This window comes from Mus musculus, chromosome 9 (assembly GCF_000001635.26).
Source record: "Mus musculus strain C57BL/6J chromosome 9, GRCm38.p6 C57BL/6J".
NCBI lineage: Eukaryota > Metazoa > Chordata > Mammalia > Rodentia > Muridae > Mus > Mus musculus.
The window spans coordinates 7085435-7097771 of NC_000075.6; the positions used below are offsets into that span (position 1 = coordinate 7085435).

At 40.4% G+C, this 12337-nt stretch overlaps 1 protein-coding gene across 8 annotated transcripts in view; it reads right to left on the minus strand.

The window, feature by feature from the left end:
• The window catches only part of Dync2h1 (dynein cytoplasmic 2 heavy chain 1), a 249757-nt gene that overhangs the window by 156885 nt on the left and 80535 nt on the right, over nt 1-12337 (minus strand). The gene's annotated exons all lie outside the window — the stretch shown is intronic.

Consider the following 12337-nt stretch of genomic DNA (forward strand, 5'->3'; position numbering starts at 1 on the left):
TTTGTATACGTGTAAGTCATGTTTGCAAGCAAAGAAAAAGACTCATAAAAGTAACATATAGGAATGGCTGGATGACATAACTTTTGTCTTTTTAAAAAATTCTATTTTATTTCCATAGTGCACAAGAAAGTGTTTCTGTATAAATCATTAGGTTTTTAGCATTTCAAAACACTATAAATATCTATAAATCTTTAAGATCTACTACAGTAAGCATAATAATCAGATGAAAATACAGACAGCAAGGCTGGTGTTCCAAAAGACATCACTGCAATCCCAACATTGCTATCTGATAAAATGTTCTATGATACTATTATAGCTTCGTGCTACTTTCTAAAACCTGCAGAAAAAAAGTAAAAGAAAAAGATATTAATTACAAAAAAAACTCTTAATTACAGATAAATTTGTAATCTATTGAAGAATTAAGGCAAATTAAAAACCCAAGGAAGCCTCTAGTGAATGTGTGCTGTTTACCAAGTACATGGTCATGTCAAGGAGTAAGATCTCAGGCCCATGAGAAATTGGCAAAGCCTTCCCATCTACTGGGATCAGGCTCAGAGTGACAGCAAAATCTTTCTCTGCTCTAAATGCAGATATAGACAGTGTGCAAGTATGAATGTTTATGAATGACTGACCAAGGTGTGCAAAACTAGCAACCGTACCTCCTACCTTGATGAGTGAATTCCCTGTCCTGTGCTGCACAGAATCATCACACTAAGGTTCTGGGTAGTTGTACCATAGGTATCACTCCATCAGAGCAAGCATGGCCCATCTGCTCCAACTTTTTGTACAGCTACTTGTCATTTATTAAGTTTATTATCTTGAGGGAGGGCTCTGACCCCTGGATTCAGGTGAAAACACCATCTTGTATCCCAGGTCTCTCAGACACCAGTTTGGGAAGAAGAGCACACAGACCAAAGAAACAACAAAGCTTCTTGGACAGGGTCCCTTCGGGCCTTAATCCTCAGCCACAAGGGGGAGCTGAGACCCAGAACTCTGTTCACCTTCACCTCCAGAGTAGAGTGGACCACCAGGAAGGGCTCTAACCCCAGGACTCAGGTGAGAGCACCATCTTGTGTCCCAGGTCTCTCAGAGACCAGTCCACACAAGAGAGTGCTCGGGCCATAGAAACAACAGAGCTTCTTGGACAGGGGCCTTTTAGGCCTTAATCCTTAGCCAGGTGGCAGAGCTTACCTCCAGACCTCTATACACCTTCCCTGCAAGAGGAGAGCTTGCCTGCAGAGAGTGCTCTGACCACTGGGACTCAGGTAAGAGTTAGAATACCAGGAGTGCTGACAGAGGCTAACAGGATGAAAGGAGGAACAAGCTCCAGCCACAGACAGCTAGAACATCTAACACCAGAGATTACCAAATGGTGAAAGGCAAACTTAAGAATATTACTAACAGAAATTAAGACCACTGGGCATCATCAGAACCCATTATGCCCACCACAGCAAGTCCTGGATACCCCAACACACCAGAAAAGCAAGATTGATTTAAAATCATATCTCATGATGGTATTAGAGGATTTTATGAAGGGCATTAATAACTCACTTAAAGAAATACAGGAGAACACCGCTAACCAGGTAGAAGCCCATAAGGACGAATCACAAAATTCCCTTAAAGAATTACAGGAAAACACAACCAAACAGGTGATGGAATTGAACAAAACCATCTAAGATCTAAAAATGGAAGTAGAAACTATAAAGAAAACCCAAAAGGAAACAACTCTGGAGATAGAAATCCTAGGAAAGAAATCAGGAACCATAGATGTGAGCACCACCAACAGAATACAAGAAATGGAAGAGAGAATCTCAGGTGCAGAAGATTCCATAGAGAACATGGACATAAAAATTGAAGAAAATGCAAAATGCAAAAAGATCCTAACTAAAAACATCCAGGAAACCCAGAACACAATGAGAAGACCAAATAGGTGATGCAATTGAACAAAACCATCCAAGATCTAAAAATGGAAGTAGAAACTATAAAGAAAACCCAAAAGGAAACAACTCTGGAGATAAGGATAATAGGATAGATAAGGATAATAGGTAGAGATGAGAATGAAGATTTTTCAACTGAAAGGGCCAGGAAATATCTTCGACAAAATTATAAAAGAAAACTTTCCTAACCTAAAGAAGGAGATGCCCATGAACATACAAGAAGCTTACAGAACTCCAAGTAGACTGGACCAGAAAAGAAATTCCTCATAATTATTATTATATTATTATTCAGACATGTAATAATCAGAACAACAAATGCACTAAATAAAGATAGACTATTAAAAGCAGTAAGGGGAAAAGGCCAAGTAACATATAAAGGCAGACCTATTAGAATTACACCAGATCTCTCACCAGAGACTACAAAAGCCAGAAGATCCTGGACAGATGTTAAACAGACCCTAAAAGAACACAAATGCCAGCCCAGGCTACTATACCCAGCAAAACTCTCAATTGCCATAGATGAAGAAACCAAAGTATTCCATGACAAAACCAAATTCACACACTATCTATCCACAAATCCAGCCCTTCAAAGGATAGTAAAGAAAAAACTCCAACACAAGGATGGGAATTATACCCTTGAAAAAGCAAGAAAGTAATCCTTCAACAAACCAAAAAAGAAGAAGGTGCAAGAACAAAATCCCAACTCTAACAACAAAAATGACAGGAAGCAACAATTACTTTTCCTTACTATTTCTTAATACCAATGGACTCAATTCCCCAATAAAAAGACATAGACAACAGACTGGCTATATAACCAGAACCCAACATTTTGCTGCATACAGGAAACCCACCTCAGGAACAAAGACAGACACTACCTCAGAGTAAAAAGCTGGAAGACAATTTTCCAAGCAAATGGTCCCAAGAAACAAGCTGGATTTGCCATTCAAATATCAGATAAAGTCGACTTCCATCCCAAAGTTATAGAAAAAGACAAGGAGGGGCAGTTCACACTCATAAAAGGTAAACTCTTCCAAGATGAACTTTCAATTCTGAATAACTATGCTACAAATGCAAGGGCATCCACATTCATTAAAGAAACTTTAGTAAAGCTCAAAGCACACATTTAACCTTACACAATGATAGTGGGAGGCTTCAACACACCACTCTCACCAATGGACAGATCATGGTAACAGAAATTAATAGAGACACATTGAAAATAACAGAAGTTATAAAACAAATGGATTTAACAGATATCTACAGAACATTTTATCCTAACACAAAAGGATATACATTCTTCTCAGCACCTTAATGGTACCTTCTCCAAAACTGACCACATAATTGGTCACAAAACAGTCCTCAACAAATACAAAAATATTGAAATAATCATATTCATTCTATCAGATCACCACAGACTAAGGCTGATCTTTAATAACAACATAAACAATAGAAAGCCAAAGTTGATGTGGAAGCTGAACAACACTCTACTTGTCTTAGTCAGGGTTTCTATTCCTGAACAAACATCATGACCAAGAAGCAAGTTGGGGAGGAAAGGGTTTATTCGGCTTACACTTCCATGCTGCTGTTCATCACCAAAGGAAGTCAGGACTGGAACTCAAGCAGGTCAGGGAGCAGGAGCTGATGCAGAGGCCATGGAGGGATGTTCTTTACTGGCTTGCCTCCCCTGGCTTGCTCAGCCTGCTTTCTTATAGAACCAAGACTACCAGCCCTGAGATGGTCCCACCCACAAGGGGCCTTTCCCCCTTGATCACTAATTGAGAAAATGCCTTACAATTGCATCTCATGAAGGCATTTCCTCAACTGAAGTTCCTTTCTCTGTGATAACTCTAGCTGTGTCAAGTTGACACAAAACTAGCCAGTACAATTGACCCCTTGTCAACTTGACACACAAAAACATCACTAGTAAGCCTCAACCCTTACAATCTTATTCATCCCCATTCTAAATAACTTTAAAAGTCCCACAGTCTTTATATATTCTTAAATTTTCAATCTCTTTAAAATATCCATCTCTTTTAAAATTCAAAGTCTTTTTACAATTAAAAGTCTCTTAACTGTGGGCTCCACTAAAACAGTTTCTTCCTTCAAGAGGGAAAATATCAGGGCACAGTCACAATCAAAAGCAAAAGTCAATCTCCAACCGTCCAATGTCTGGGATCCAACTCACGATCTTCTGGGCTCCTCCAAGGGCTTGGGTCACTTCTCCAGCCAGGCCCTTTGTAGCACACACATCATCCTCTAGGCTCCAGATGCCTGTACTCCACTGCTGCTGCTGCTCTTGGTGGTCATCTCATGGTACTGGCATCTCCAAAACACTGCATGACCCCTTCAGTCCTGGGCCTTCATTTGCAACTGAGGCTGCATCCTCACCAATGGCCTTCCATGGCCTCTCACAGTGCCGAGCCTCAGCTGCTTTGCGTGACCCCTTCATGCCTTCAAAACCAGTACCACCTGGGTGACCCTTACATATTACCAAGTCCTGCTGCAGCAGGCGTACAACCTTGGCCATCTCTGGAACACAGCCTCTTTGTGCTTTCAGAAAACACTTCCCAGAAGTTGTCACCTCAATGATGCTGGTCTCTTCTTAATCACCGCTAATTTCTTAGCTCCAGCTAACCAGCATCAATAGTCCCAGTAATGCAAAGATTTTGCTTTAGTAGTTCTGGTATCTTGTTAATCACAGCTGATTCTTCAGCCCCAGCTAACCAGAACCACAGAATAATCAAACTCCGAAATAGCAATGACCCTGAAAAGAGTCTTTAATTTTCCCTCTGAAACTTCACAAGCCAGGCCTCCATCTTCTGCACTGTTCTCAACATTATCTTCCAAGCTCCTACACAACATCTGACAGAGCTCTTAACAACGGATGGATCTTCAAGCCCAAAGATCCAAAGTCCTTCCACAGTCCTCCCCAAAACATGGTCAGGTTGTCACAGGAATACCCCACTCCTGGTACCAATTTGTCTTAGTCAGGGTTTCTATTCCTGCACAAACATCATGACCAAGAAGCAAGTTGGGGAGGAAAGGGTTTATTCGGCTTACACTTCCATGCTGCTGTTCATCACCAAAGAAAGTCAGGACTGGAACTCAAGCAGGTCAGGGAGCAGGAGCTGATGCAGAGGCCATGGAGGGATGTTCTTTACTGGCTTGCCTCACCTGGCTTGCTCAGCCTGCTTTCTTATAGAACCAAGACTACCAGCCCTGAGATGGTCCCACCTACAAGGGGCCTTTCCCCCTTGATCACTAATTGAGAAAATGCCTTACAATTGCATCTCATGGAGGCATTTCCTCAACTGAAGCTCCTTTCTCTGTGATAACTCCAGCTGTGTCAAGTTGACACAAAACTAGCCAGTACACTACTCAATGATAACTGGGCCAAGGAAGAAAGAAAGAAAGAAATTAAAGACTTTTGAGAGCTTAATGAAAATGAAGCCACAACATACACAAACTTATGGGACACGATGAAAACAGTCCTGAGAGGAAAACTATTAGCTCTGAGGGCCTCCAAAAAGAAACTAGAAAGAGCATACTCTAGCAACTTGACAGCACATCTAAAGCTCTAGAAGGAAGGCAAATAAATTCATCCAAGAAGACTAGACAGCAGGAAATAAACTCAGGGCTGAAATCAACCAAGTGGAAACAAAAAGAACTATACAAATAATCAACAAAACCAGGAGATTTTTTATTTTGAGAAAATCAACAAGATAGATAAACCTTTAGCCAGACTAACTAGAGGGTACAGGGACAGCATCCTAATTAACAAGATCAGAAATGAAAAGGGAGACATAACAACAGAACCTGAGGAAATCTAAAGCATCATGCGATCCTACTACAAAAGGCTATACTCAACAAAATTGGAACACCTGGATGAAATGGACAATTTTCTAGACAGATACCAGGTACCAAAGTTAAGTCAGAATCATATTAACGATATAAACAGTCACATATCCCATAAAGAAATAGTAGCAGTCATTAATAGTCTGCCAATCAAAAAAAGCCCAGGACTAGCTGGGTTTAGTGCAGAGTTTTATCAGACCTTCAAAGAATACCTAACTCCAATTCTCCTTAAACTATTCCACAAAATAGAAACAGAAGGTACGCAGACAACCAGCCGCCTTCCTGGTGAGAGCACAGGGGTCCTCCCGGCCCGAGAGGTTTCTGCCTCAGGCTCCGGCAGGAGCCACCTTGGCTCCGGGCTCTGTGGAGGGCAGGCTGCACAAGTGAGGGTGTAGAATACAGAGGCCAGCAGTTTCTGTGACAGGCGAGAGCCAGAGAGCTTCTGAGGTGGCGCCATCTTCGGCTCCAGACAACCGGCCACCTTCCTGGCCAAAGCAACACAGCTTCTGGGAAAGATCCTGTTTTGGGCCTTCATCTTCAGCCAGGAGGAGGTCCAAACACCAGATAACTGTGCACCTTCCCTGAAAGAGCAGAGCTTGCCTGCAGAGACTGCTCTGACCACTGAAACTCAGAGGAGAGAGCTAGTCTCCCACGACTGCTGATAGAGGGTAACAAAATCAACAGAGGAACAATCTCTAAACAAAGACAACTATAACAACTAACTCCAGAGATTGCCAGATGGCAAAAGGTACACGTAAGAATCCTACTAACAGAAACCAGGACCACTCACCATCATCAGAACCCAGAACGCTCACTTCGCCCAGTCCAGGGCACCCTACCACACCTGAAAAGGTAGACCTGGATTTAAAAGCATATCTCATGATGATGATAGAGGACATAAAGAAGGAATTTAATAACTCAATTAAAGAAATACAGGAGAACACTGCTAAAGAGTTACAAGTCCTTAAAGAAAAACAGGAAAACACAACCAAACAGGTAGAAGTCCTTATAGGAAAACAGGAAAACACATCCAAACAGGTGACAGAAATGAACAAAACCATACTAGACCTAAAAAGGGAAGTAGACACAATAAAGAAAACCCAAAGTGAGGCAACGCTGGAGATAGAAACCCTAGGAAAGAAATCTGGAACCATAGATGCCAGCATCAGCAACAGAATACAAGAGATGGAAGAGAGAATCTCAGGTGCAGAAGATTCCATAGAGAACATCGGCACAACAATCAAAGAAAATAGAAAATGCAAAAAGATCCTAACTCAAAACATCCAGGAAATCCAGGACACAATGAGAAGACCAAACCTACGGATAATAGGAGTGGATGAGAATGAAGATTTTCAACTCAAAGGACCAGCAAACATCTTCAACAAAATTAATGAAGAAAACTTCCCAAATCTAAAGAAAGAGATGCCCATGAACATACAAGAAGCCTACAGAACTCCAAATGGACTGGACCAGAAAAGAAATTCCTCCCGACACATAATAATCAGAACATCAAATGCACTAAAGAAAGATAGAATACTAAAAGCAGTAAGGGAAAAAGGTCAAGTAACATATAAAGGCAAGCCTATCAGAATTACACCAGATTTTTCACCAGAGACTATGAAAGCCAGAAGAGCCTGGACAGATGTTATACAGACACTAAGAGAACACAAATTCCAGCCCAGGCTACTATACACAGCCAAACTCTCAATTACCAAAGATGGAGAAACCAAAGTATTCCACCACAAAACTAAATTCACCCATTATCTCTCAACGAATCCAGCACTTCAAAGGATAATAATAGAAAAAAAAAAAAAAAAACAATACAAGGACGGGAACCACACCCTAGAAAAAAACAAGAAGATAATCCCTCAACAAAACTAAAAGAAGACAGCCACAAGAACAGAATGCCAACTTTAACAACAAAAATAACAGGAAGCAGCAATTACTTTTCCTTAATATCTCTTAATATCAATGGACTCAACTCCCCAATAAAAAGACATAGACTAACAAACTGGCTATACAAACAAGACCCAACACTTTGCTGCTTACAGGAAACTCATCTCAGAGAAAAAGATAGACACTACCTCAGAATGAAAGGCTGGAAAACAATTTTCCAAGCAAATGGTATGAAGAAACAAGCTGGAGTAGCCATTCTAATATCTAACAAAATCGACTTCCAACTCAAAGTCATCAAAAAAGACAAGGAGGGGCACTTCATACTCATCAAAGGTAAAATCCTCCAAGAGGATCTCTCAATTCTGAATATCTATACTCCAAATACAAGGGCAGCCACATTCATTAAAGAAACTTTAGTAAAGCTCAAAGCACACATTGCACCTCACACAATAATAGTGGGAGACTTCAACACACCACTTTCACCAATGGACAGATCATGGAAACAGAAACTAAACAGGGACACAGTGAAACTAACAGAAGTGATGAAACAAATGGACTTAACAGATATCTACAAAACATTTTATCCTAAAACAAAAGGATATACCTTCTTCTCAGCACCTCATGGTACCTTCTCTAAAATTGACCACATAATTGGTCACAAAACAAGCCTCAACATATACAAAAATATTGAAATTGTCCCATGCATCCTATCAGATCACCATGGACTAAGGCTGATCTTCAATAACAAAATAAATAATAGAAAGCCAACATTCACGTGGAAACTGAACAACACTCTTCTCAATGATACCTTGGTCAAGGAAGGAATAAAGAAAGAAATTAAGGACTTTTTGGAGTTTAATGAAAATGAAGCCACAACATTCCCAAACTTATGGGACACAATGAAAGCATTCCTAAGAGGAAAACTCATAGCTCTGAGTGCCTCCAAAAAGAAACTAGAGAGAGCACACATTAGCAGCTTGACAACACACCTAAAAGGTCTAGAAGAAAAGGAAGCAAATTCACCCAAGAGGAGTAGAAGGCAGGAAATAATCAAACTCAGGGGTGAAATCAACCAAGTGGAAACAAGAAGAACTATTCAAAAAATCAACCAATCAAGGAGCTGGTTCTTTGAGAAAATCAACAAGATAGATAAACCCTTAGCCAGACTCACTAGAGGACACAGGGAAAGCATCCTAATTAACAAAATCAGAAATGAAAAGGGAGACATAACAACAGATCCTGAAAAAATCCAAAACACCATCAAATCCTTCTATAAAAGGCTATACTCAACAAAACTGGAAAACCTGGATGAAATGGACAAGTTTCTAGACAGATACCAGGTACCAAAGCTAAATCAAGATCAGGTTAATGATCTCAACAGCACTATATCCCCTAAAGAAATAGAAGCAGTCATTAATACTCTCCCAGCCAAAAAAAGCCCAGGATCAGACGGGTTTAGTGCAGAGTTCTATCAGACCTTCAAAGAAGACCTAATTCCAGTTCTTCATAAACTATTCCACAAAATAGAAACGGAAGGTACTCTACCCAACTCATTCTATGAAGCCACAATTACTCTGATACCTAAACCACAAAAAGACCCAACAAAGATAGAGAACTTCAGACCAATTTCCCTTATGAATATCGATGCAAAAATCCTCAATAAAGTTCTTGCTAACCGAATCCAAGAACACATCAAAACAATCATCCATCCTGACCAGGTAGGTTTCATCCCAGGGATGCAGGGATGGTTCAATATATGGAAATCCATCAATGTAATCCAGTATATAAACAAACTCAAAGACAAAAACCACATGATCATCTCATTAGATGCTGAGAAAGCATTTGACAAAATCCAACATCCATTCATGATAAAAGTCTTGGAAAGATCAGGAATTCAAGGCCAATACCTAAACATGATAAAAGCAATCTACAGCAAACCAATAGCCAACATCAAAGTAAATGGTGAGAAGCTGGAAGCAATCCCACTAAAATCAGGGACTAGACAAGGCTGTCCACTCTCGCCCTACCTATTCAACATTGTACTTGAAGTCCTAGCCAGAGCAATTAGACAACAAAAGGAGTTCAAGGGGATACAAATTGGAAAGGAAGAAGTCAAAATATCACTTTTTACAGATGATATGATAGTATATATAAGTGACCCTAAAAATTCCACCAGAGAACTCCTAAGCCTGATAAACAGCTTCAATGAAGTAGCTGGATATAAAATTAACTCAAACAAGTCAATGGCCTTTCTGTACACAAAGGATAAACAGGCTGAGAAAGAAATTAGGGAAACAACACACTTCTCAATAGTCACAAATAATATAAAATACCTTGGCGTGACTCTAACTAAGGAAGTGAAAGATCTGTATGATAAGAACTTCAAGTCTCTAAAGAAAGAAATTAAAGAAGATCTCAGAAGATGGAAAGATCTCCCATGCTCATGGATTGGCAGGATCAACATTGTAAAAATAGCTATCTTGCGAAAAGCAATCTACAGATTCAATGCAATTCCCATCAAAATTCCAACTCAGTTCTTCAACGAATTAGAAAGGGCAATCGGCAGATTCATCTGGAATAACAAAAAACCAAGGATAGCAAAAACTCTTATCAAGGATAAAAGAACCTCTGGTGGAATCACCATGCTGGACCTAAAACTGTACTACAGAGCAATTGTGATCAAAACTGCATGGTACTGGTATAGTGACAGACAAGTAGACCAATGGAACAGAATTGAAGACCCAGAGATGAATCCACACACCTATGGTCACTTGATCTTTGACAAGGGAGCTATAACCATCCAGTGGAAATAAGACAGCATTTTCAACAAATGGTGCTGGCACAACTGGCGGTTATCATGTAGAAGAATGAGAATTGATCCATTTGTATCTCCTTGTACTAAGGTCAAATCTAAGTGGATTAAGGAACTCCACATAAAACCAGAGACACTGAAACTTATAGAGGAGAAAGTAGGGAAAAGCCTCGAAGATACGGGTATAGGGGAAAAATTCCTGAATAGAACAGCAATGGTTTGTGCTGTAAGATCAAGAATCGATAAATGGGACCTCATAAAATTGCAAAGCTTTTGCAAAGCAAAAGACACCGTCAATAAGACAAAAAGGCCACCAACAGATTGGGAAAGGATCTTTACCTATCCCAAATCGGATAGGGGACTAATATCCAATATGTATAAAGAACTCAAGAAGGTGGACTTCAGAAAATCAAATAACCCCATTAAAAAATGGGGCTCAGAGCTGAACAAAGAATTCTCACCTGAGGAATACGGAATGGCAGAGAAGCACCTGAAAAAATGTTCAACATCCTTAATCATCAGGGAAATGCAAATCAAAACAACACTGAGATTCCACTTCACTCCAGTCAGAATGGCTAAGATCAAAAACTCAGGTGACAGCAGATGCTGGCGAGCATGTGGAGAAAGGGGAACACTCCTCCATTGTTGGTGTAATTGCAAGCTTGTACAACCACTCTGGAAATCAGTCTGGTGGTTCCTCAGAAAATTGGACATAGTACTACCGGAGGATTCCGCAATACCTCTCCTGGGCATATATCCAGAAGATGTCCCAACCGGTAAGAAGAACACATGCTCCACTATGTTCATAGCAGCCTTGTTTATAATAGCCAGAAGCTGGAAAGAACCCAGATGCCCCTCAACAGAGGAATGGATACAGAAAATGTGGTACATTTACACAATGGAATACTACTCAGCTATTAAAAAAATGAATTTATGAAATTCCTAGGCAAATGGATGAAACTGGAGGGTATCATCCTGAGTGAAGTAACCCAATCACAAAGGAACTCGCACAATATGTACTTACTGATAAGTGGATATTAGCCCAGAAACTTAGAATACCCAAGATATAAGATACAACTTGCCAAACGCATGAAATTCAAGAAGAACGAAGACCGAAGTGTGGACACTTTACCCTTTCTTAGAAATGGGAACAAAACACCCATGGAAGGAGTTACAGAGACAAAATTTGGAGCTGTGACAAAAGGATGGACCATCTAGTGATTGCCATATGCAGGGATCCATCCCACAATCAGCTTCCAAATGCTGACACCATTGCATACACTAGCAAGATTTTGCTTAAAGGACCCAGATATAGCTCTCTCTTGTGAGACTATGCCGGGGCCTAGCAAACACAGAAGTGGATGATCACAGTCAGCTATTGGATGGGTCACACGGCCCCCAATGGAGGAGCTAGAGAAATTACCCAAGGAGCTAAAGGGAACTGCAACCCTATAGGTGGAACAACAATATGAACTAACCAGTACCCGGGAGCTCTTGTCTTTAGCTGCATATGTATCAAAAGATGGCCTAGTCGGCCATCACTGCAAAGAGAGGCCCATTGAACTTGCAAACTTTATATGCCCCAGTACAGGGGAACGCCAGGGCCAAAAAGGGGGAGTGGATGGATAGGGGATTGTGGGGGTGGGTATGGAGGACCTTTGGGATAGCATTGAAAATGTAAACGAGGAAAATACCTAATTAAAAAAAAAAAAAAAAAAGAAACAGAAGGTACTGTACCCAATTCATTTGATGAAGCCACAATAAGTCTGATACCTAAACCACATAAAGACCCAACAAAGAAAGAGAACTTCAGACAAATTTCCCTTATGAATATCAATGT